This window comes from Trachypithecus francoisi, unplaced genomic scaffold, assembly GCF_009764315.1.
Source record: "Trachypithecus francoisi isolate TF-2019V2 unplaced genomic scaffold, Tfra_2.0 Lachesis_group19, whole genome shotgun sequence".
Lineage (NCBI taxonomy): Eukaryota > Metazoa > Chordata > Mammalia > Primates > Cercopithecidae > Trachypithecus > Trachypithecus francoisi.
In genome coordinates, this window is record NW_022681464.1 from 1019982 (window position 1) to 1046871 (window position 26890).

The following is a 26890-nucleotide window of genomic DNA, read 5'->3' on the forward strand; positions in this document are numbered from 1 at the left end:
ACACAGCCCTACCATCACCCTCAATTATGTATGGTGACAGTCTAGGTACTATACAGGGAGATACAATCTTTGCCTTCTGGACAAACCCAGTGAGTGCTTTTAACAAGAGACAGCCACAGTTTTCCCCCAAACATAAATACCTACATCTACATCTTTCATGCTTGTGAGTACTTGCCTATGAATTATTTTCCTCTTACCATGTAATTGAATTTATGTGGATATGAAAAGCTTTGTATTTATTGCTGACTCATTGGGAGTAATAAATTGTATCTTACATAGTATCATCTTGTAATATTCTAGGAATTTCAAAGCATGTAGTAGTATTTCAAAACAAGGTCCCAATAAAATTCATAATAGCAATTCCAGTAGAATTTACTATTTTTCTTCCTCTTTTTTCAATATCAACACATCAAAGTATAAAGGAATAAATGTTCTTTTTTGCCACCCTTTCCACTTTTTGGTGTAGGGTACTTCATTGCTCCCACTGTTTCTATTACCCTGACTATTGGTTTGCTAGTGCTTCCATAAGAAAGTATGACAGATGGAGTTGTTTAAGCAACAGAAATGTACTTTCTTATAGTTCCGAAGGCTAGAAGTTCAAGATAAAGATGTCAGCAGGATTGGTTTCTTCTGAGGCCTCTCTCCTTGGCTGGTGGGTGACCATCTTCTCTTGCCTGAATTTTCACTCTGTGCCTGTCTGTATCCAAATTTCTGCTTCTATAAGGACACCAGTTGTATTAGGTTAGGGCCCAGCCTAATGGTCTCATTTGAACTTAATCACCTCTTTAAAGAACGTATCTCCAAATATGGTCACATTCTAAGTTACTGGGGGTTAGAAACTCAACATATGAATTTGGCAGGGGTTGGGGGTGTGGGGACACAGCTCTGCACTTAACACCCTAAATACCTCATACAACATCTCAGATATTTATAGCTGTTAAATTTAGATTAATGTCCATCGTACCAGCATATTCTCACTATAAATATGATTTTGATTTAATGCAAGGCTTCTGATCTAGACAGCCCATGGGTTACTTGGGGTAGGGGTCCATAAGCATGCTGAAATCATATGCCAAAATTTATTAAGTTATACATTATGAACACTTTTCTGTCAGACTCTTAGAATGTTTGTCATGCAAAAAAAAAATGATCTAATGACTGACATAAAGTGATTTTGTCTTGTTTATCTCACAATATCTTTCCAATTAATAACAAACACTCCACATTTTGTTTCTTTATTCAACAAACACATATATAGCATTGTATAGCCCTGACAATGTGCCAGACTCTGTTTTAAGTGCTTCCCAAATAGAATCTCATTTAATCCTCACAGAGACAGTTGAGGGAGGTAATATTTACAGATAGGGAACTGAGGTACACAAAGGTTAAGTAACTTAGGTCACAGAATTAGCAAATGGCAGAGCCAGGATTCAAAACTAGGTGCCTGGGTCAAGAGTGTTAACCATGACTTTGGACTACTTCTCCTTTCTCATCATAATGTGCACGAGAATTCCAAGCCACTTTATTTGCATCCACAGAATCAATGATCTTCATTACTGTGTTAGTCTGTTCTTACATTGCTATTAATATAAAGAAATACCTGAGATTGGGTAATTTTAAAGAAAATAGGTTTAATTGGCTCACAGGTCTACAGGCTGTACAGGAAGCATGGTGTTGGCATCTGCTTGGCTTCTTGGAAGGCCTTTGGAAACTTATAATCACGGTAGAAGATGAAGGGGGAGTAGGCAGGTCATGTGGCCAGAGCAGGAGCTAGAGAGTGGGGAGGTGTCACACACTTTTATACGACTAGATCTTGCAAAAACTCACTCACTATCCTGAGAACAGCACCAAGAGGATGGTGCTAAACCATTCATGAGAAATCTTCCTCCATGATCCAATCATCTCCCACCAGGCCCCACCTCCAACACTGGGGATTACATTTCAACATGAGATTTGGGTGGGCAAAAATATCCAAACTATACCAGTAACTATTGGCATAACTTACTTTTTTTCCCCCAAAACTTACAATGAGAAGGAATTTGAAAGTTCTGTGAAAGCCCTTGCTGTGTATGCATCTCACTTTGGTAACTGCTAGTATTAGAGCTCTCTACCTCCACTTAGTCAATTATTTTGTGTTTCTACAATCATGCATTCAAGCAACATCCAAACCTCCTAAATTAAACTCTTCTATTTGCCTGGGATGTATGGACAATGATAACTGCATGTAAACTCAAAAATAATCAGAAATCACTTTAATAATACAAATAACAATCTTTAAAACTTTATCCAACTTTCTAGAATGTCATAGTATGTTGACCTAAAAAGAAGAAGCAGAAGCAAAATTAATAAAAGTAGAGAGTTTATTTGGGTCGTTATTGAGGATTGCAACTATAGACTCAAGTTGTCCTGAATATATATACTACTGTTAGCAGGTGTTACAAGTAGGTTTTTTTTTTTTTTTTTTTTTTGAGACAGAGTTTCACTCTAGTTGCCCAGGCTGGAGGGCAATGGCGTGATCTCAGCTCACTACAACCTTTGCCTCCTGGGTTCAAGTGATTTTCCTGCCTCAGCCTCCCGAGTAGCTGGGATTACAGGCTAATTTTGTATTTTTAGTAGAGATGAGGTTTCTCCGTGTTGGCCAGGCAGATCTCGAACTCCTGACCTCAGGTGATCCACCCTTCTTGGCCTCCCTAAATGCTGGGATTACAGGTGTGAGTCATTGCGCCCAGCCACAAGGAAAAGAGAGAGTTCCTAAATTGTTAACCAAAAATCTACATTAAAATAATAAGCTATGATTGGCTCTACATTGTTCTTCAAATCAAATTCCAGAAACATAAAGACTACGAGTGAAACAGCCAGTCAGGAACAAAATGCCTTTAAATAATTGCCCCCAGGCAGTGTGGTGGGAATGGAAGTCCCATACTCATATCTTTCTGGGCCTAATAAATGACTGAAGTCCCATACTCATGCCTTTATGGGACTGATGCATTTTGTATAGCTCACATAGCTCAGACTTCTCTGAGTTATTTTTCCTTTCTCAATCACTTTATGTATACCCAGCATTTTGAAGGGAGGGAAAAAAGGAGATTCTCATACAATTTTTACTTTCTCCTAGGCTTTGAAAGAACAGTAGTATTGTCAATGGACTTCTTTAAATAGAACATTCTATCATTTGCCTTGGGCTGGGGTGGGGACGGGAATTAGCCAGGCAGCACTTGCTTTTGTTATTCCAGTCGCTGCCTAATCTCTACTTACTTTTACCTTCCAACCCCAGGGAGAACAAGAAGTGCCTTATTCCCTCAGGCAAAAGATGCTTAATTAACAAAACACAACTGACAGAGAAGGTAAATATAAGTGACATCTTTCTGTAATTGGGAAATATTTGTATGCTAGCAGTTTTTCAGAAATTATAGCTGTAACCATGAAACCTTGTTATTTTGCAACTGGTGTTTGTTCTGATACTTTTTGGAAACTCAATATACGTGTAAGGAAACAGGATACATTTTTAAGGCATTCGTAGTCCTATATGCCTTAGGACTGTGTCAAGGTTCCTTAAGTAAATGAAAATGGGAGCTCCTAGACTGAAGGTTGCCAACAGCGAGGTGAATCATTTAATAAAGGCTTACATATTTATGCATTTCTTCTGCTGAGCTTCTTGGCATACTTTCTGAGTGACAACTGCAGTGGGAAATTGGAAAATTTTGTGAATAATTATGAATCTCTTTGAATCTATTGGAGTAAATGCATAACATCCTAATGGGTGAAAGATGGTGTGGTGAGTGAGCACCTCATCTATGGAAATTGTCAATCCAATTATTTCAGCTAGCTCACCCATTAAATCAGATCACTGTCCGATCAATTACTAGATGATCAGTGGTAAAGACAGCCTGAAATTCCAGATGCATAATGCTTGGGCCAGTGTCTAAGGCACAAGTGTAATTTCATGAAAAAGGCAAGTGGTTAAGCTACAGGACATGAGTGGTTTAATTACTTTCCATGTTTTTATTTTTGGTGTCAAATCAAATGTCTACACTAGAAATAACTCCCTCCTCTTGTAAGTTTTGTAGACCTAAAAGGAAGAGGCTGAGGCACAACATACAATGTAAAGAGTTTAAGTGAGCCAAAGTGAAGACAGCTGCCTGTAAGACTCAAACCCTAGTAATCTTGGATATGAGCTTCTTTTGGCTTTTATTACAAGCATGTTCTTAAAGGCAAAAAAGAGGGAAAGGGAGTGGACTCGTTCAAAATTGCTTTGTATCAACCCAGGAATTTTCATGGGTTTATAGAAATGACACTGATTAGTGATTGGTTATACATTGTTAAGCTACAGGATGTGGGTAATCGTGTCCGGTGCAGCATTCTTAGATGAATCTATGGCTGTTGGTGGCACTAGCAAGCAGTTTCAAGAGACGGAATACATAGCTCAAAGTGGGGAGTCGTGCGTGATTGCTGTTTCATTGTCATGTCTCTCTGGGCCTGATCAGTTAAAAGGACTTGCCTTCCTCAGATAAAAGTTCTTTTCTCATATTCATTTTTCAAAAAAATAAGATTCACCTATATATATATATACAGGTTTAAGAATGCTTCCCCCACAGTTCGTAGAGATAAAGAGATTTACCTAAGATTACCTTTTCCAGGCTCACCAGTTTTCAATACATTCAGCCTCTTCCCAGGTGCGTGCTCTGGAGAGGCCAGCTTTGTTTGAGGTGATAACCACCGCTGAGGAAAGGAGCTTTCGGGTAGTTGTCGTGCAGGTAAGACCTTTATTACCCAGAGGAAAATCGATTAGGACTCTCCCAGGAACTCTTGCATGCTCAGACAAAGAGAGTCTGGCAATGAGGATCCCAGACACCATGCAGCTTCTCCCATGGACCTCAGTGACCTCTCCAGGGCCCCTGGGGAGCATCATCCACTCAGTGGCGATCAGATGGCCCTGAGTCCTGATCCTAGGTCGGGTGCAAATGAAGCCACTTTAAAACCGGAGATGCTGTCTTGGAAGGGCAAGGCTCTTTTAGGTAGAACTGGGCAGCTTCACATGTGAGAAAATCTGTATGTGATGTTTAGAGAGTAACCAAGCTATTGTTTTTGAACTGTTGTTTCCAAAGGGCCTTATATTTTTCCTTCTTCCCTTTCAGTGAGACTATGGATGATGTAATTATATATAACTATATAATATAATCTATATAACTATAATGATGGATGCACACTTGTGGATTATTTGAATTTTAGAGCACATGTCCCAGACCCTCTTGGATCTCTTATTCCTCTGGACTGTCTGCCGTGAAGAGGGATTAATTCCTTAATTTGAGGGACATGCACTCTTAAAATTTCCCACAAGTCACACTTGCAGACTGGGAATCCCAGCTCCCTCAATATTTCTGATTTCCTCCCTTTCTTCTCCATAAGAGGACAGATCTCTGGATGGCCTGTGGGTTAAAAATCAAATTTTCTATTGCCATAAGGTGTCATTAAAATTCTTGTAAGGACTTGACATGCCACGCTTTTTCCCCTTACCCTGTAACAATGATGCAGCTTGCTTCCCCGAACAGAGGTGTGTTTCAACCTAACATGCATGTGGGCACTCTGGGGACTCAACCTTCTCCTCTGGGTGAGAAATTAAGCAAGGTGGCAGTGATAAGGCAATCCAAGCAACTGGGTCTTCAGACAGGGCCACAACTTCCCACCGTCCTTGTATTGGGAAGGGACTGGACGGGGTTGGCAGCTGGTCTAGGGTGTCAGTTGCCACATGGGGCAGGGAATCAAAGATGCACATTTAAAATGCAAGTGCTTGTTCCCAATCTGTTTTGCTAATATTGTAGCAAGCTTAACTGCTGGTGCTCGGGGCATGAGAAATTCACTGATGAGATTTGCTCCTCTTATTAAGGTGGTTTTAATTGACAGCCCTTGGCTGTGAGATCGCGCTTTCCTTCTTTTTCTGACTTTTCATACCCCTTTTGATTGTAAGAAAGAAAAGCAACATTTTCTCTTATTTTATTTTTTTCCCCTGGGCCAAGTACATAGCACATTGTGAATGAAAAGGAAGAACCTGTAGGGGTCAGTGCAGCGTAAAAAATGGCCAAAGCTCAGGCCGTGGAGCCGGGTCTTTAAGGTTTCAAGGATAGCTTTGTTCCTATTTCATTCTAATGAGGTAACCGTCCCATTACTTCCTGCTGAGCCTGACTCCAGAAACAATCCCCTTGATGGTCATTTTCCTTTAATATAAGATTAAACATTTGCAATCAAAGGCAGTTCTAATTTGAAATTTAGGATTGGGAATGCTATTTTCAAAAATGATGCTATTCACCTTTTCTGTTTGAACCTAGAAGGTTCTCCCCTCCCACTGTCCTTTCATGGGTTCTTGCCAGGGTGGGCAGGGCCTGCTTTTCTTTTACTTCCCTTTAGCTGCCCCCAACTTCTATTTCTTTTAGTGAAAGAGTCTTGGCTTGTGTGTGTGTGTGTGTGTGTGTGTCCTTTTCCTTTTGTATGTATGTGCCCCTTTGGCCTTTGTCCTTTTTTTTTTTTTTTATGAGACAGAGTCTCAGTCTGTCACCCAGGCTGGAGTGCAATGGCACAATTTCTGCCCACTGCAACCTCCACCTCCTGGGTTCAAGTGATTCTCCTGCCTCACCTTCTCGAGTAGCTGGGATTACAGGCCTGTGCCACCACGTCTGGCTAATTTTTGTATTTTTAGTAGATACAGGGTTTCACCATGTTGGCCAGGCTGGTCTCAAACTCCTGACCTCAAATGATCTGCCTGCCTCGGCTTCCCAAAGTGCTGGGATTACAGGCATTAGCCACCATACCCAGCCTGTCTTTTAAATTAGAAACTTCCTAACTTCTTTTGTTGTATTATCAAGGAATAGTTAAGTTTGGGACATGTTGTGGGTAGCGTGGGGTTTGGTGGGAGAGATGATTAAAAAAAAAATACACAGGACATGGGCAACAGAGTGAGACTCCATCTCTACAAATAACTAAAAATTTGCTGGGTGTGGTGGCGGTTGACTGTGATCCTAGCTACTTTGGAGGCGAGAGATTGCTTGAGTCTGGGAGGTGAAGGCTGCAGTGAGCTAGGACCACAGCACCGCACTTCAGCCTGGGTGACAGAGTGAGACTCTGTCTCAAAACAAAAACAAAAACAAACCCCCAAAAGCACAGGACACACCAAAGTGGTAGGCTGGGATGAAGAATTCTGCTGAGATTCCTGGGCAGACATTGGAGACTATGTCGCCCAGGCTGGAGTGCAATTACTCAGAGGAAAATCGATTAGGACTCTCACAGGAACTCTTGCATGCTCAAAGACAGTCTGGCAATGAGGATCCCAGACACCATGCAGCTTCTCCCATTGACCCCAGTGAACTCTCCAGGGCGGTTGGGGAGCATTGTCCACTCAGTGGTGATCAGGTGGCTCTGAGTCCTGATCTAGCTAGACCAGGTGCAAACAAAGTCAGTTTAAAACTAGAGATGCTGTCTTAGAAGGGCAAGCCTCCTTTAGGTAGAAGTGGGCCACTTCACAGTGTGGGTAAGACCCTGGGAATTTCTTGAGGGCATCGTCTTTCCTCACCAAGGTCATTTAAATTCTTCCCCTTTGTTCTTCAACTCTCCTCAGTTCTGCCCCCTCGAAATCAATGAGACAGCTCCCCATGAAATCACAAATGTCTAATTTCCAGCCTCCCTGCTTCAGCCTGTAATTCTATATCATCTCCTGATGCACCTGCCTCCACTAAACATGTCTTTCTGATGTGTTTTCTTATCATTCTTTTGCAGTGTCACCTCTTGCTGCCTCCTTTTCCTCTGTCAGTCTCCTAAATCTGGGGTGCCACCACTTCCACCTTCCCTGCCGCTAACAACCCTGTGAATCCATCCTCACACCCTGAATGTGGCCCTAGAGTCTTCCTTGGGGACTCCCTGCAGACACTACCAATTGATCAATGTCAACATGGTAAATGAAACCTCCTTTCCAGCCTCCCTTAATTGTGCTTCTCCTACAATCCTTGATTCCATTTCATTTTGTTCTCCATCCTTTCCGTGGATGACATCAACTCTTCTTGCTATTTCAATTAGTACTCAGGTGCAAAAAACATGCCGATTTCTAGCTTGAGAACAACTCTTTCCCTGATTTCTAACACTGACAATTGTTAAGTCAAAGTCACCTCCTTACATATTTTAAGTTCAGCCTAAAGGTTTCTTCCTATATAGTGAACTGTAACCCAACTGGATGTGTAAACAGATTGTCATCTACTCTTGTGACAATCATGGAGAATCTGCCAATTACAGGAGGCTGACCATTGAAGTGTTCGAATAAGGGAAATGCTGAGCCATAATCAATCCAGCTGTTTCTGCACCTCATTTCTGTTTTCTGGACCTCACTCCTTTTTTCTGTTCATAAATCTTATCCTACCATACTGTAGGCCCAGAGTCACTCTGAATTTATTCTGGTGTGTGTGGCTGCCTGAGTCACAAATTGTTCTTTGCTCAATTAAACTCTGTTAAATTTATTTGTCTTAAGTTTTCCTTCTAACATAGTTCTATAACCAATTGAATTACTCCATCTGGAACTCCTACAAACATTTCCAATTTAGCACGTCCAAAACCTAGCTCATCATACACCCCCAAATCTCAGTGGCCTATATTCTCCACCTTTATTAATGCCATCATTATCCATCCAGTAGCCCAAGCCAGGTGCTTCTCTTCTTCTCTTTCAATTCCTTACACTCCTGATCCATCATGGCTGCTTCCTTTCCCTCAAAATCCAACCATAATAAAGGGCATATATGAAGTGCCAAATGAGTAAAATAGGTAATTATTTTGTGGAGAGGGCTGTAGCTTTTTTTTTTTGAGACAGAGTCTCACTGTGTCACCAGGCTAGAGTGCAGTGGCCCAATCTCTGCTCACTGCAACCTCCGCCTCCCAGGTTCAAGCAATTCTCCTGTCTCAAGTCTCCCAAGTAGCTGGGATTACAAGCATGTGCCGCCACACCTGGCTAATTTTTCTATGTTTGGTAGAGATGGAGTTTCGCCATGTTGGCCAGGCTGGTCTCAAACTCCTGAGATCAAGTGGCCTGCCTGCCTTGGCCTACCAAAGTGTTGGGATTACAGGCCTGAGGCAACGAACCCAGATGTTTTGTCACAATCTCCATTAAACCACCCTTCCCATCCAGCCATCCTATGTAAACATACGTTGTAAGTATAATGATGTAGTTTCTCTGCAAACACAGCTTCTTCATGCAACCTCTCATTTGAGGAAAGCTGCCCTTAAACTTTTGTGTATGAGTTTTGGAGCTTTCTCCATGGGAGAGCTATCTAAAGCATAAATCTAGTCATTTTCCCAACTTAACAAATCTCTCTCTCTCTCTGTATGTGTATGTGTGTATCGTTGCTTATGACGTAAATCCTAAACCTCTTAGCATGTTATCCAAGGCTCTATCTGGCTCCACGCTCCCTGTCCAATCATGTTTTCTGCCCATTCCTTTCCCCACATCTAGCCCCCATGCCTGGCATGTTTCTTACATACTTAATTAATTGACATTTTTCAGGACAATTTCCTTGCAATTCTGTTCGATGTGCCTTTTCCTAATAATTCTCTATTTGGTCACTGAACTTTAATGTCATTTCTGGGAAATCTTCCTTAGCTCATCCAAGCAGACCAATAAGAATTAGGTACTTTCTCCACTATGCTCCCCCAGCACAGGATTCATTTCTCAATAGTGTGTGTCCTGTAGAGTCCTGATTGTCTGATGCCAGATTCTAAGCTCCTAGAGGGAAAGACTGCTGCTGAGTTTTTGAGTCCACAAGATCTTGCTTCATGTCTAGCACAAGTAGATATTCATTCATTGTTTTGTGAATGAAGGAGGCAGTGGATGTGCTAAAAGAGAAAATGAGTGTTACTGAAGACAAAATGTTAGAATTTTGCTTCAGGCCAATCCCTAGTAAGGACAAGTACATTTAAAATCTGAAAGTGTAGTTCTGTGCTCCACAAGGCACAAAGGAATCCCTTCCCCACCCTGAGCTGGGATGAGGAAGAGAATAATATGGTATCTGTGGAAGTTTAGACTTTTTGTGCTCTGGTCAGTCTCTCTCTCTTTCTCTCTCTCCCTCTCTCTCTCTGTGTGAGTGTGTGTGTGTGTGTGTGTGTGTATGTGTGTAGGGGAGGATGAAGGGGTAGGTAATTCCCCATGGAATTATCTGTTTATAAGCAAAACGAGAATCCCCCACTGTCAAGGATAATAAGACTTGATTTTTAAGCACTGTTTGAGCTGTTCCTTTGGGCAAAGCACAGCATAGTGTGTGCAGAGGGGTACAGAGGAATGGGACACAGTTCCATCATTGAATCCTTTGTAGCTCAGCCAGGGGGATTAGATTTTTGCAAAGATAGGTTTGATAAGGTAGATGGTTGCATTTTATCATCCAGACTGGGACATTTTTGAGCATTTTTAAATGCTATTAAGTACTTCACCAGCAATACAGGTGCAAACCAGGATTGTTCCACACAAACTGGGGATAACTGGTCCCATTAAGGAAGACTGTCAGATGTGTAATGTGGACCATAAATGTTCTAGGTTCAGAGGAAAAGGCAATCACTACAAGACTGGGAGTTCACAGAATCTCTGAAGAGGGGTGCCTTGACCTAGGCCTTGAAGAAAGAGGAAGACTTTCTTTCTTTTTCTCTCTTTTTCTTTTTTTTTTTTTTTTTTTGAGGTGGAGTTTTGCTCTTGTTGCTCAGGCTGGAGTGCAATGGCATGATCTCGGCTGGCACGATCTCGGCTCACCACAACCTCCACCTCCCAAGTTCAAGTGATTCTCCTGCCTCAGCCTCCCAAGTAGCTGGGATTACAGGCATGTGCCACCAAGCCTGGCTAATTTTATATTTTTAGTAGAGATGGGGTTTCTCCATGTTGGTCGAGCTGGTCTTGAACTCCCAACCTCAGGTGATCTGCCCACCTAGGCCTCCGAAAGTGCTGAGATTTCAGGCGAGAGCCACCACACCCAGTCAGAAAGAGGAAGATTTTTTTAGTGAGAGGAGGTGGGAGAAAATGTTAACGTGTGGAAAAGTGAGTGATATAAATTCACTGGGGGAAATAAGATGGTCTGTATGAATAACAGAGACCAGGCCCATTTATTTGGAGCAGAGAATTCACAGAAGGTGGTGATGAGGGGGATGGAAGAGGGACTAGAAGTTAGGAGGGTAGCCGAATGCCAAGTGGGAGCAGGAAAGAACTTTGTCAAACTAGAACATTGGAATTTTTTTATTCAAGGCAATGAGGGACTGATATGGTTAGGCTTTTGGTCCCCACCCAAATCTCATCTTGAATTGTAGTTCCCATAATTCCTGTGTGTCATGGGAGAGACCAGGTGGAGATAACTGAATCGCAGCAGTGGTTTCCCCCATCCTGTTCTCATGATAGTGAATAAGTCTCATGAGATCTAATGGTTTTATAAAGAGGAGTTCCCCTGCACATACTCTCTTGCCTGCTGCCATGTAAGAGTAAGACGTGCCTTTGCTCCTTCTTCACCTTTCACCATGATTGTGAGACCTCCTCAGTCACGTGGAACTGTGAGTCCATCAAATCTCATCTTCTCTATAAATTACCCAGTTTCAGGTATGTCTTTATTAGCAGTGTGAGAATAGACTAATACAGGAACCAATGACAGTTTTGACTGGAGTGATTTGTTCAAAACTAAAGAAATTATGTGTGTGTGTGTATTTATTTATTTATCTTTTATTTATTTATTTTTTTGAGACAGGGTCTCTCTTGCCCAGGGTGAGATGCAGTGATGCAGTCATGGCTCACTGCAGCCTCTACCTCCTCACCTTCAGCAATCCTCTCACCTCAGCCTCCCAAGCAGCTGGGACTACAGGTGCATGCCAGCAAGTCAGATTATTATTTTTTCTTTTTTTTTTTTTTTTTTTTTTTTTTTAATAAACATGGGGTCTTGCTATTTTTCCCAGGCTGGTCTCGAACTCCTGGGCTAAAGGGATCCTCCCACTTCAGTTTCCTAAAGTGCTGGGATTACAGGCATGAACAACCACACCCAGCCTATATATTTTTTAGTTAAGGTTAACCTTGCAATATTTTGAGGATGTAGCAGGGAAAAGCTAGAAGTGCAGCAGGAGATTGTAGCTATCTAGCCATAAGGTCATAGAATCTTCAGTGGGGTTGTGGCAGAGAAAATGGAAAAAAAAGATGTTTGCAAGATACTTTATGAAGGTGGGAATAAAGCCCAAATGTAATCTGGAGACTGTTTGCATCTGGGAGGTGAGCAACAGGGAAAGGAAGAATCCAGAAACACCTGAGGTTTGATACTGGGTGACTGGGAGGTGTGGCCCTACCATTAACAGGGAGTAAAAATGTAGGTAAAAATGGTTTATGAGAAGATAGTGAAGCTGAAAGGATTTTTAAAATTTTGTTTTTTGACTTTGATATTAAAAGTAATACACACTGATTTTAGGAAACTTGGATAGTGCAGAAATTATGGATGAGAATTTTAGCAGCTGATGATTTTGATATGTCTTATTCCTGGGATATTCCTAATGTCTAACTAATTCTGAAGGAATAGATATAAAAAGTAGGTGGAGTGAAGTGAAGCCTGATTTCCATGTAAGTTTTAACAATGGGTTTCCTTCTGTGTTGGGGAAGATATTTAACTTATAAAATATGTTTATTTAAAATGTATTGGTCCCTTACTTTGTACCAGACATTGCGGAGGAAAAAGATTTTAAAAGTGGCATGGAAAAACCCAGAGGTGAAAACCTGTGGTACAAGTTTGATATGAATGATGATAAGGAGTTCAGATACCCAAATGAAAAGCCCAGTTGAAACCTAGAAAACATGAACTCCCATGGTGGGAATAATTAACATAGTGAAGATGCTGACAAGTTCCTTGTATGTTTGAGGTTTAGACAATTGAAGATTCTCTGGGGTTTATTCTCTGTGGGGCCTGGGTTGTTCCAGTCCTAACCAAACTATTTAGTTTCTTCCAGCCTTCTTTTGTTTCCTTTGTTCTTGATGTGTGTTCATTCATCAGAACTGTTGCTGCCTTATCAGCAAGAAAATTTATGTTGCATATTGGTAAGTCAAGACAATGTTTCAGATGGTGCACAGGACTGATGGGACTTTCTTTATCAGCCACATTAGCTTGCTCACAATAGTAGGGTAAATACTACTTGTCTGGCTCTTTCCTGTCCTGAAATTTTAGGATCTCCAACAGCCAGTTATTTCCAACCATCTTCAGAGAGTATCTCATGCTGCTCACGAATATAATCCTGTCAGCCACCAAAAGGCATTTCCATTTTCCTTCTCTTTGACAACATATCCTGACTTGTTCTGCTAAGGTCATTGGTGATGTGGATCCCTGCAGTGAATGGTGCCTTGTTGTTTTTGGTTCTGGTGCTGCTGCTTGTTAAGCAGCTCTTGGTTACCAATATTTGCCCTTGGCCCCTAAAGTTGTGCTGTGCCATCCTTAAAGGGTCCTGTAGTTATTGTCCTGTGCTAAAACACTGACACTACTGAGGCTATTTCATGTCCATTGCCCTTGATGTGATGGTGCCATGCTGTGCTGACAGAGGAAGTGAGGGGACATCATTCCCCTAGCTTTGTGTCACACCCTCTTTGTTCCAGGGCAGTACTACCTTCTGCTTCCATGATAACCCTGAAAATAAATCAGTTTTTATGAGTAGCTCGCAACTTTCTAAAATTCTAGCAGAAGACCAGAGCTTCTTGGGCCAGAGGACAGTCTGAGTGAAGGATACGTGCTGTGCCCAAAATTATCCCTTGGCATCTAGAATATTGTCATGTGACCAAGTGGATGGGCATGATGGCTTCCGCTTGAGCTCTTACCTAAGGGCTCTGCATTTCTCTGGTCTCTCATATTTCATACCTCTGCAGAGCCTACCCAACTAACCAAAAGACATACACAGATGTGTCTTTTTCCTAGCATACCATGACAGTCAGGATGGAATCCCTACTCTTCTGGTAGCTCAGTAACGATGTTCCTCTAGTTGCAGGCAAATTTCTGTTGTGGAAACCAGAATAGCAAGCTTGAAGCGCTAATCCCATCTTTCCACTAGAGGGCAGATATGGCATATCTATCGAAACACACACAGATCATGTTTTACAATAAAAACCACATTAGTGAAAAATGTAACCTAAAAATTATGTTCCTGTATCCTTGTCTGCATATCTTTAATATTTATGAGCATCTAGAGCATATTAATATATATATAATATTGATATCCTAAGTGAATGTATATTCTTATAGTGGTTTTATGGACACAGAAAGGGTATTTAGCAATAGAAATTGTTTTGTATACCCTGGTTTTCCTTTGAAGCATAAAATAGGCATCATACCAAAAAGAGATTTTAAGAAGAAATAAATGTAGAATTAATTGGCATAGCATACCATTTGCAATAATTTTTGCTCTTATATCCTACTTTTGTCTGATGTATCTTTGAAAAAACAATTCTGATATGCTGATTTTTTTTCCAGCTTGTAGAATAGCTATCTTCAATTTCTAAGTGGCAATATTTTGATTTCGAATATTCTTTCTGTCAATTTACTTCTACTGACTGGAAGTTAAATCCTTCTGAGTGTCATGATTGATTTGTGGTTTTAAGGAGTTCTCTAAACCACATAGAAATGGAAGCCTTACAATGGCAATATGAGATATGTCTTCTTATGGATTACTCTTTGACTACTGAGAAAACCAAGGTACAGAAATTATTCTGAGGCTCAGAGAGGGTGAAGTTCTTTATGTGCCTGTTTTGGGGCCATGGATTTTAAAAAACTGGCGCAATGTCTTATCCACAATTTTTCAGTTAAAGATGTGTTTCTAAAAATATAGAACTGTAATCTCATAATTAGTTTCAAAGTTGATACAGTGCTTAGAGCCCAAAGGTATTCTGGGGCTTAGGTACTCCTTTTGCCTTAGTTCAAAGGAAAAACTTAGCATATCCAGCACCTCTCTATTGTTCCAGAGATATCTCAAGAGAGGAAGAAGCCAGAGTAAAAGGCATTGCATTAATTTTTTTTGAAAGAGTGAGCATAGGAGGCTCAGAGGAATGATATTGCGTGAGATCAAAGCTAAACTTTTGACCATTCCACAGTCACCCTGCATTTTCACTGCTGTTGTGAAATAGGAAGACTCTGATGGAAATGTTATGGTAGCCGACTCCCTGCACCAAACAGAGTGCCCCCTCCTACAGAAGTGAGGATGGGGTTGGGAATGCGATAGGAGAAAACAGGAGGAAACAGAAAACATTGTCTCAACGAGTCCCCCTTTTTCTCTGCCTGTTTCATCACTGATATGGTTTGGAAACCTCAAATATATTTTGCCTGGATGGTCAAATTGCTGATAAACTGCACAGCACAACACATGCTTCTTGCCATTTATTTCATCAGCTTAGCGTAGATCCTTGCTGCTTAAAGCGTGCGTGGTGCATGGACCAGCTGCATTGGCATCAGCACCCGGGAACTTGTTAGAAATGCAGAACCTTGTGCCTCACCCCAGACCGCCTGAATTAGAATCTGCATTTTAACAGAATCCAGGTGCTTTATGTATGAGTCAAAGTTTGAAAAATGCTGGCTTAGATAACACTTTCTGTTTTGTTTTTGACCTAAGGTTTCCTGGAGCAGAGACTGCCCCTCCTATTCTGACTGTTTTCTGGGATACTGGTCTATTTGGTGCATGTGATTCCGAACTAGAGCAACTGATCTCATGCACCTAATGACTAGACTGCACAGAAAGAGAAAGTCTTCCAGCATACTCTTCAATATTACTTATTTTATTTAACATAAATAGAAGGTGTAGTTTGTCTTTCATTAAGCAAACCTGACAAAACTCCAACTTACAAGACGTACGATAGGGAAGTGATTATTCACATTATGAGAGAGTCTCTGTTTTACAGAGACATTTTACAAATTATTTTTAAAAATTGCCTTGAGGTACATTTGAAATAGAATTTGACTCAAATATTACTTCACAGTGCAGTTTTTAAGATGGCACATAACACATAAATTGAGACGTGATTGTACAGATAGTAGTTTTGTGCACATTCGTTATTAATAAATTTCTGAAAGAGCTCTTAACCAGCTTCTCATTTCTTTTTCCCATTTCATCCTAATTTCTCTAAGTCTACAATCTGGATTCATTTCTTTTTATTCATCTACCAACCTATATAACTCTATTGCTTCACATCCTTATGAAGCCAAAGACCTCACTGAGATTGAATTATCAGAGGAGACGCCTAAAGATGAATTCAAGAAAAATGACCCTTCAGCCTAATGAATAGTAATAGTGGTATTAACACTTGATTTGAGTTTGTAAAGTCCTTGCTGGCAGTAAAACTCTGCCTAGGGAAAGCAGATAGATTCCAGCAGAACACTGAGCAACAGCACAAAAATGTTTCTTGGGCCCCAAAATATTATCTATAACTGCTAAACCACATTGAAATAGCTACTCTGATCACCAGCTCTCCTAGATTCACATGGGTCTTGTTCATATGTCTAATATGGTAGGTATATTTCTATAGTGCAATCTGTGTTTTTGACCATTTCTTCTAGAGTATTTGGAGGTCAAGGACTTTGTTTTTCTCATTGTTATGCATCCAGTGTCTAGCATGTAATAGTATTTCACACAAGCTTGTTGGATGAAAGTCTTTGCAATCTATTGCACAATTACTGATACTTTTAGAAAGGAGCAACAATTTGACCTCTGAGCAAAGCAGCTACAAAAACCTGGTGAAACACTGATCTGTTCTCTCTTCCCACAGAGGCAGGAATAATGCAGTTCATCTAAAATATCAGATAATAAAAATTAGTATTTGGCTTGGAAATTGTGACTATATTTGAATGCTAATAACTATGAAACACTAAAGAGGAAGAAGAAAACGATGGCTGCTTCACTGAAAAGCTTTGACTAACCAGTTATATCTCAAACTGTTGTTTATTTCAGAGGCTGGCTATGCTTATGTATGGAGTCACTTTTCAGGTCAATACAAAGAACTCAGCTCTGCTGGAAACCTTGCTTGTTCACATAGGCAGATAAGGTTTTTAAAAACAGATCTTCTTTTCTAGGCTTTGCTTAGAAAGAATCACATCTTTGTCACCTAAGTACTGAACTAAATGCAATGAGTCCTCCCAGACAGATTAAAAATCCTGCCAAGGTAACGTATTAGGAGGTGGGTGATTTTCTGGAGTAACATTCTTTTCACAGTTGGAACAGTTCCCTCCTGGTGCTAGAATCCTAAATGCTGTAGTCATTTGGGTCCCCTGTGTTCAGATATCTGTCCCCCATGCTATCTGGAGGTAGCTGTTACTTCAGAAATTTGTGAGGATATATTAGTTCATAGTGATGGAACTCATACTTCGAAATGAAAGTCACACAAGTTTTCTATGCACTTAAATATACACCACAAATCAAAAGTAGGGTTCTGGTAGAAAGTTTCTCAGTAAGAAAATGATGAGTGAATGTAAAGAGAAGAGGCCCTGTTCTTATCTACTCTGGGCATCTCTTTTTCCATTATATAAAATGTGATTATTCTCTGAAGAATTTCTTATACTTTTTTTCCCCATACTCGTGTATCCAGAGATTTCATTTGCTTCCATCATGAAACCCAGTGGCAGAAAAACAAAATATTCTGTTTTTAAGAAGAAGCAAGATATTCTTTTACTTATACTGTTTGCCTAATGAAGCTTATTACCTCCAGAAAGCTCTGAAAACTGTTGTTATTATTATCCCAAGAATAGGATGCCAGCTGTTTGTTCTGATGGCTTTTTGATCCTCAATCCAATTGCTTTCAGGGCTTTGGCCATCTTCCCTTGTATTTTCCATGATCTACCCTTAATTGTCATTACTACTGACAGAAAAGTCACTTTCTGATCAGTGTTAGAACTAAAAATGGATCCCCTGTTAGGTAGACATATGGGTACCAGGTGCTTCACATGTGCCACTATTAAATACATCTCTCCCCCATTGTAACAGTCAAGTAGTGCTTCTCTTTAAAAAATTCCATACCCCATATCTCATGGGGTTTCAAAAATAGAGTTGGTGGCAAGAATAATTTCGAAGGGCACATTCAGAACAAGATAAAATATCATGAGGTTAAATCTTTGAGGATAATTGAGCTGGCATAGGCAATGGTCCAGGGGTACAGATTTCTCATGAAAGGGATAGAATAGAAAGTTAAGGCTGTCTCATTAGTGATTCTTGGAATTACATGACAAGCAATCCTCCTTCTTCTTCCATCTTGGGAAATAGCTTACACTTGGAGATGTGAAACTTGTATGGAACATTAACTTTACTCAAGTTTTTAAAAAGATTTTTTAATTAATTAATTTTTTTTTTTTTTTTTTTTTTTTTTTTTTTTTTAGAGATGGGATTTTGCTACATTGCCAAGCTGGTCTCAAACTCTTGGGCTCTTGTAGTCCTCCTGCCTCAGCCTCCCAAGCAGCTGAGGTTACAAATGTGTGCCCAGCTTTTAAAAAAAAATTATGAACTTACAGCCACATTTAATTGAGCATTTCAGAAGTAAAACTAAACAGACGCTTGACTGATTCCTTGCAATGTCAATCTCCTTTGTGCCTGGGTGACACATGGATAGTGTATGAAAATGTGTGTGCTTTACTTTAACACCTGGAAGGGAAGGAGGAGCTTTTGAGACAGGGGCCTCAGTCCTTGGCATTCTCTCTCTGGGGTTTTGCAAGCTGCCTTGTTTCTTGGAAACCTGCGTAATGTAGTATGTCTAGGGACCTTCTTTTGTGGCTGTCAGAAGTGTGTCCAAAATTGTTATGAAATGTAGCTCAAGCAGTTGACAAGTGATAAAAGCAGTTGATCTCTTATCTTTTGTGTGCTGTTTTAATGCTCTAAGCACTCTCTTGAAGGAGATAGGAAGCAAAGCTATTGATTTTTGCTGTGTTTGGGGTGGGGTAGGCTTTAGTTGTATTGATGGATGCATGTCGCAGGGAGTTTGTTGGAAGGAAAAAATACATCTCTTCCCTGGGTCAGACAGGCATATTCTCCAGAGGGTTCCAACTAAAAGTGAGCACGGAAGGATTTCTCAGGCTTGGGTTTTATACTACAAAGGATTACCACCAGTTAGCTGAGAATGCTGGTTGTTATGGTTTGTTTTACATTAAAAGATTTAGAGTCTTTGGCATTATCCAGTAACTCAGGGTCATCAACCCCAATTATACAAAGATTAGAACCTCTTTCCATAGGCTAGAGTAATAGGAGAAAACTGTCTAATAATGCTCCTTGACATCTACCAACCAATCTAAAATTATTGGATTACCATATAATTGTTGGTCTAAATGTTCAGATTGTTTTCAGCCCAGAAGCTGGGTTTGGAGTGCATTATGTACTTCTCAGACACATTTATAAGAGAAAAAATCAAACTGTAGCATACTAAAGGAAGTATACAGCCAGATTTGACCCAAGAAAAAGCAGAGGGGGAGACAAAGTTCAACTTCAGCAACTCAGATATTCCCACTGGATGTGAATTTCCCTTTTCCGTACTCCCTGGCTAAGGCAGGAATGCATAGTTGTTTTCTTTTTAACCTTAACAATAAGATTTGGATACTTGTCAGGTCCATACAATACACATATTCATTAACAATTTAAATGGCTACTTATTCTATTGTGCATTTTCTCTTCCTTGTCTTAGGTATGCAGTGTTCATGGGTTCTCCATATCTTCCTATTAAAATCAGCTTTAAGAAAATTCTCTGATTAATTTGTAATCAGAGCTTGTTAATTCATTCAACAGACAATTGTTGAGGAAAGTATATTGGTGTTGAGGAAGGAACAGAGGCAAAAGAGAAAGGTATTAAGAGGAATGGATAGGAATAAGATAAGATATACCCTCAGTGCTTGAGTTATGTGCTACTTTTCTGAGAAAAATGTAATTTTATTGTCAAATACGGCTCCATGGTCTTGTTTTCTCTTAAATGAATTTCAGCCTCAGTTATAGGGAAAGGGTAGACTTGTGGGAGTAGAGGGGCTTTTCCAATCACATGTTATTTTGCAAGTGAGGCTACTACATGAGAGTTAATAGAATAGATACATAGCTGCATACTTATTTGTTAAGAAAGGGGCTTTTTTTCCCAGGTGCCATCCATATATTTTAAAAATTACAAATAGAATGGAAACTCATTGCAGAAAACTAGAAAAAAACCCACACACAGCTATAAAAGAAGAGCATGAAGATCAGCTCTAATTGCGACATCCAGAGATAAATATTTTTAATGTTTTGAAATTGATTATGCCTTTTTACAAAATGAAATTATAGATCTTCTCATTTTTATGAAAAGGCAGAATCTCTGAGACACAGCAATAGCAGTATTAAAAGAAAATTATAGTGCTAAATGCCCACATCAAAAAGAAATACCTCAAATTAACAAACTGACATAAAACTTGGAGGAACTAGGAAAACAAGAACAAAACAACTCCAAAGCTAGCAGAAGAAAAGAAATAATCAAAATTAGCGCTGAATCAAATGAAAGTGAGACATGAAAAACCATACAAAAGATCAACAAAACCAAAAGTTGGTTGTTTGAAAAAATAAATAAGATTGATAGACCACTAGCTAGACTAGTAAAAAAAATAGGGACGATCCAAATAAACACACTCAGAAAAGACAAAGAGGGCATTACCATGGAGCTACAGAAATATAAAAAACCCTCAGGGACTATTACAAACACCTCTATGCATACAAACTAGAAAACCTAGAAGAAATGGATAAATTCCTGGAAAAATACTACCCCACCAAGATTGAACCAGAAAGAAATAGAAACCCTGGACAGACCAATAACAAGTTTCAAAATGGAATCAGTAACAAATAGCCTACCAACCAGAAAACACCCTGGATCAGACAGATTCGCATCTGAATTCTATGAGATATATAAAGAAGAACTGGTACCAATCCTATAGAAACTATTACCAAAAAAAAAAAAAAAAAAAAAAAAAGAGAAGAAGAGACTCCTCTGTAACTCATTCTATGAGGCCAGCCTCATCCTGATGCCAAAACTTGGTGGAGACACAACAAAAAAAGAAAACTTCAGGCCAATATCTCTGATGAACATATTTGCAAACATCCTCAAGGAAATCTTAGCAAACTTAATCCAGCAGCACATCAAAAAGTGAACCCGTCACAATCAAGTAGGCCTTATCCCTAGGATGCAAGGTTGGTTCAACATAGGCAAATCAATAAGAGTGATTCATCACATACACAGAACTAAAAACAAAAGGCACATGATCATCTCAATAGATGCAGAGAAAGCTTTGGATAAAATTCAACATCCCTTCATGATAAAACTTCCAATAAGCTAGGCATTGAAGGAACATACCTCAAAATAATAAGAGCCATCTATGACAAACTCATAGCCAATATCATACTGAATGGGCAAAAGCTGGAAGCATTCACCTTGAGAACCAGAACAAGATAAGGATGCTCTTATCACTCCTATTTAACAACATGATACTGAAAGTCCTAGCCAGAGGAATCAGGAAAAAAAAAAAAAAAAAAAAAAAAAGAGAAAAGACAGACAGAAAGAAAAGGCATTCAAATAGGAAGAGAGGAAGTCAAACTATCTTTCTTTACAAATGATATGATTTTATACCTTGAAAACCCCATAGTCTCTGCCCAAAAGTTCCTAGATCTGATAAGTAACTTTAGCACAGTTTCAGGATACAAAATAAATGTATAAAAATTAGTAACATTCCTATACACCAATAATGTCAAAGCTGAGTGCCAAATCAAGAATGTAATGCCACTCACAATAGACACACACACACACACACACGCTACCTTGGAATACAGCTAACCAGGGAGGTGAAAGATCTCTTCAATGAGAATGACAAAACATTGCTCAAAGAAATCAGAACTGACACAGACAAATGGAGAAACATTCCATGCTCATGGTTAAGAAGACTCAATATCATTAAAATGACCATATAGCATAAAGCAATGTACAGATTCAATGCTATTCCTATAAAACTACTAAGGACATTTTTCACAGAATTAGAAAAAAAGATTGTAAAATTCATATGGAATCAAAATGAGCCTGAATAGCTAAAGCAATCCTAAGCAAGAAGAGCAAAGCTGGAGGCATCACACTACCAGACTTCAAACTATATGACAAGGCTACAGTAACCAAAATAGCATGGTGCTGGCACAAAACAGACACATAGTCCAATGGAACAGAAGAGAGAACCTAGAAATAAGGCCGCACACTTGCAACCATCTGACCTTTGACAAAGTAGACAAAAACAGACAATGAGGAAAGGACTCCCTATTCAATAAATGGTGCTAGGATAACTGGCTAGCCATATGCAGAAGATTTAAACTGGACCCCCTCCTTTAACCATATACAAAAATCAAGTCAAGATGGATTAAGACTTAAATGTAAAACTTAAAACTATAAAAGCCTTAGAAGAATACCTAGGAAATACCAGTCTGGACTTGGACCTGCCAAAGAATTCATGACATACTCCAAAAGCAACTGCAAGAAAAGCAAAAATTCACAAGTGGGACCTAATTAAACTACAGAACTTCTGCACAACAAAAAAAGTTATCAACAGAGTAAACAGACAACCTTCAGAATGGGAGAAAATATTTGCAAAGTATGCATCTGACCAAAGTCTAATATCTAGACTCTATAAGCAACTTAAATTAATAAACAAAAATAAACAACCCCGTTAAAAAATAAGCAAAGGATATGAACAGACACTTTTCAAAAGAAGACACACACGTAGCCAGTAAGCATATGAAAAAATGCTCAACATCACTAATCATTAGTTAAATGAAATCAAAACCACAATGAGATACCAATTCATACCAGTCAGAATAGCTATTATCAAAAAGTTGAAAAATAACAGATGATGGTGAGGTTTCAGAGAAAAGGAAACATTTATACACTGTTGGTGGGAATGTAAATTAGTTCAGCCACTGTGGAAAGCAGTTCGGAGTTTTCTCAAATAAATTACAGCAGAACTACCATTGAGCTAAGCAATCTTATTACTTAGTGTATACCCAAAAGAATATAAATCATTCTATCATAAACACACCCATGCACGTGTATGTTCACTGCAGTGCTATTCACAATGGCAATGACATGGAACCAACCTAAATGCCCCTCAACAGTGGACTGGAAAAAGAAAATGTGGTACATATATACCATGGAATACAATTCAGTCATAAAAGGAAATGTCCTTTGCAGCAATATAGATGGAGCTAGAGGCTGTTATCTTATGTAAATTATCACAGAAAGAAAAGCAAATATGGCATGTTCTCCCTTATAAGTGGGAGGCAGATATTCAGTACACATGGATGGAAAGAAGGGAATGACATAGGCCAGGGCTTAACTTGAGGGTGAAGGGTGGGAGGAGGGTGAGGATCAAAAGGTTACCTATTAGATATTATGCTTATTACCTGGGTGACAAAATAAATCATATACCGAGCCCCCATGACACAGAGGTTACCCATGTAAAACCTGCACATGTGCATATGTACCCCTGAACCTAAAATGAAAGTTGGAAAGAAAGGAAAAGAAAAGAAAAAATATACTATTTTTATTGCCTAATTGTTTTATCTTAATAAATTCTCAACATTTTTTCTATGTCAATAAAATATACCTATTAATCAATGATTTTAATGATTGCTTATTACTTTATTGTATATCTGTTTATAACCAAACCCTAACTAATGAGCATTTACTTTACTCTCAAATTCTTACTCTTCTTTAAAATACTTAGATGAGCATCCTTGCATGTACAACTTTGTATCCTTACCCAATATGTCTTTAGGATAATCCCTTTTCAATGAAATTACTGAGTTAAACAGTTTAACACTGATTCAGGTTGCCAAGCTGCTTTCCAGAAGGGGCCAATACACACAACCATAAAATGTGTATCCATGTTCTGTTTCCTCCAAACTGAACCTGTACTGGTCTTTAGAATTTCTTTCATCAGTTGGAGAAATAAAATACAGTTTCTTATTTCAATTTGTATTTTTTTGATTATTAGTGATTTTAAACATCTTTTTATGATTTCTAAGAGTCTTATCATTTTAGCTCTTACATTTAAGTCTTTGGTTCATTTTGAGTTAATTTTCATATGTGGCACGAGGGATGGGTCAGGCTTTATCCTTTGAGATGGGCACATCCAGTTGTAACAGCAGTGTTTATTGAAAAGACTATTCTTTCCCCACGGAGTTGTCTTAGCACCCTTGCAAAAATCAATTGACCATAAAGGTATGAATTTATTTATTGAACACTCAATCCTATTCCATTGATACCTCCTCACTTATCTGTGGTTTTGCTTTCTGAGGTTTCAGTTACCTGTGGTCAACCACGATCCAAAAATATTAAATGAAAAATTCCACAAATGAATAATTCCTTAGTTTTAAATTGCATGCTGTTCTGAGTTGCATAATGAAATCTTGTGCCATCCTGCTCTCTCCTGCCTGGGACATGAATCATCCATTTGTCCAGCAGATCCTTGCTGTCTAAGCTCCCCACCCTAAGTTAGTCACTTAGGAGCCATCTAGGTTATCAGATAGACTCTCATGCAGTGCTTGAGTTCAAGTCACTCTTATTTTACTTAATAGCCTCAAAGCACAAGAGTAGTGATGGTAGCAATTTGCATACACCAAAGAGAAGCCTTCAAGTGCTTCCTTTAGGTGAAAAGGTGAAAGTTCTCTACTTAATAAGGAAAGAAAAAAATCCCTGTATGCTGAGGTTGCTAAGATCTGTGGAAAGAACAAATATATCTATGAAATTGTGAAGACAGAAAAATAAATCTGGTTTTACTGTCACGCCTCATACCGCAAAATTACAGTCAAAGTGCATGATACATGTTTAGTTAAGATAGAAAAGACATTAAATTTGTGGGTAGAAGACGTGAGCAGAGAAGTGTGTTGTGATTATGACAATCTGGTTTGGTAGTATCCACGGTTTCAGGCATCCACTGGGGGATCTTGGAACACATCCCCCAGGGATAAGTGGGGACTACTGTATGTCTATTTTATACCAGTATGACACTGTCTTGATGAGTGTAGCTTTGAAATAAGTTTTGAAATTGGGAATTCTGAGTCTCCCAACTTTGTTAGTTTTCAAGATTGTTTTGGCTATTCTTTTCATGATTTGGCTATTTCTATTTATCTTTTGAATTGCCTATTTATGCCTGCAGCAAATTACTTATTCATTTGATTTGTGAAAAGAGAAATTTCTCCTAATATATCATGGCTTTGGGGAATGACATAAAATGAGCGTGTGATGTGGGATTCAGTACAGTGTTTTAGCTGTTATTTGTCTTTTGATTTTTGTGTGGAAAATATCTAGATTAGGCAAGATTGTGATCAGAAAAAAATTTAACTTTATTACTGCCATGAGCAAGACCACCTTAAGACAAAGATGAAATGAATTTAAGAAAAGCAAGCACAGTTGTTAAAAACAGACAGCCTCAGTCAACTCATCAGTGGTTTCCAAATAGGAAAGTGAATGTATGCCACAATGTGCAATGATTCATTGGTGTGTGGAAGAAATATTAAAAGTTGTTTTTTAAATGACAATTAAAGGCAAATTAAACTCTGTAAGTAAAAGATAGTTGATTACAATAAGAAAACCCATGAACTCAGAATGAGTTGTTCAGCATTTGAATCTCAGAGCCATAATGTACTGATTATATAACCATAAGTTTCCTCTTCTGTAAAATGACTGTAATCACAAGATCTCTCTCTCTCTCTCTCTCTGTCTGTCTCTCTAAAGTCTTACTCTGTCACCTGAGGTGAAGTGCAGTGGTGTGAACATGGCTCACTGAAGCCTGAAACTCCTGGGTCAAGGAGCTGTTTGCCTTAGCCCCCGAGTAGCTGGGACCACAGGCATATGCATGACCACACTTGGCTATTTTTCAAATTTGTTGTAGAAATAGGGTCTTGTTGTGTTGCCCAGGCTTGTTTTGAACTCTGGTCTCAAGAGATCCTCTCACCTTGGCCTTTCAAAACACTGGGATTATAGGCATGAGCCACCACACCTGGCCTTGATCACAATGTTTTTATATGTAATATGTAGGAAACAACATACAAATATAGTGGAAGAATTATCAAGAGCAAAATGAATGTGATGCTCTCAAGTCAAGCATAGCTCTTTGATGTGGACCAATAAGGTGGCACCATGATATAAGATTACTTTGGGGAATTTGACATTCTTGAAATTTCCATCTTTTGAAATATGTTACCTTTACCAACAGCACATCATTCTCACTGTTTACAGTATTCTCTCCTTGAGGAGCCTTTGCTGGGCTTTTAGGACATCTTTCATTCATGTAGCAAGGGCTCATCCCCTCCTTTTCCTTCTGCAATAAAATCTACTTCTGAGAAAAAATGATGTGTTATAGGCAAACAGTGACATTTAACTATTTTCATCTCATTAAAAACATCTATTTCATGCATATGGTTTATAATGTTTATTATATAGTAATACAGTGACACATGTTTTTATGTTAAAAGAAAAATACCTATATCAGAAGTGTGTACTTAAAAATATTTTCCTGATACTAGTGAAAAATAAGAGGAAATTGGAGGCCACAGGTCTAATTACGTCTCAGGCCATCCTCATGCATTTTCTTTATTTCTGTGCATATCTTGATAATGACCTGATTTTCTGACAACTTGAATCCAGTTATTTGGCCATCCAGTTTCTTCTTCTTTTTCTTTTAGAGACAGGGTCTCGCTCTGTTACTGAGGCTGAAGTACAGTGGAGTCATCATAGCTCACTACAGCCTCAACCTCTTGGGCTTAAGTGATACTCCTGCCTTGGCTTCCCAAAGTGCTGGGATTACAGACAAGAGTTAAATCATGTTAAGCAATTAGAACAAAAATTAGCACAAGGAATATACTTCAT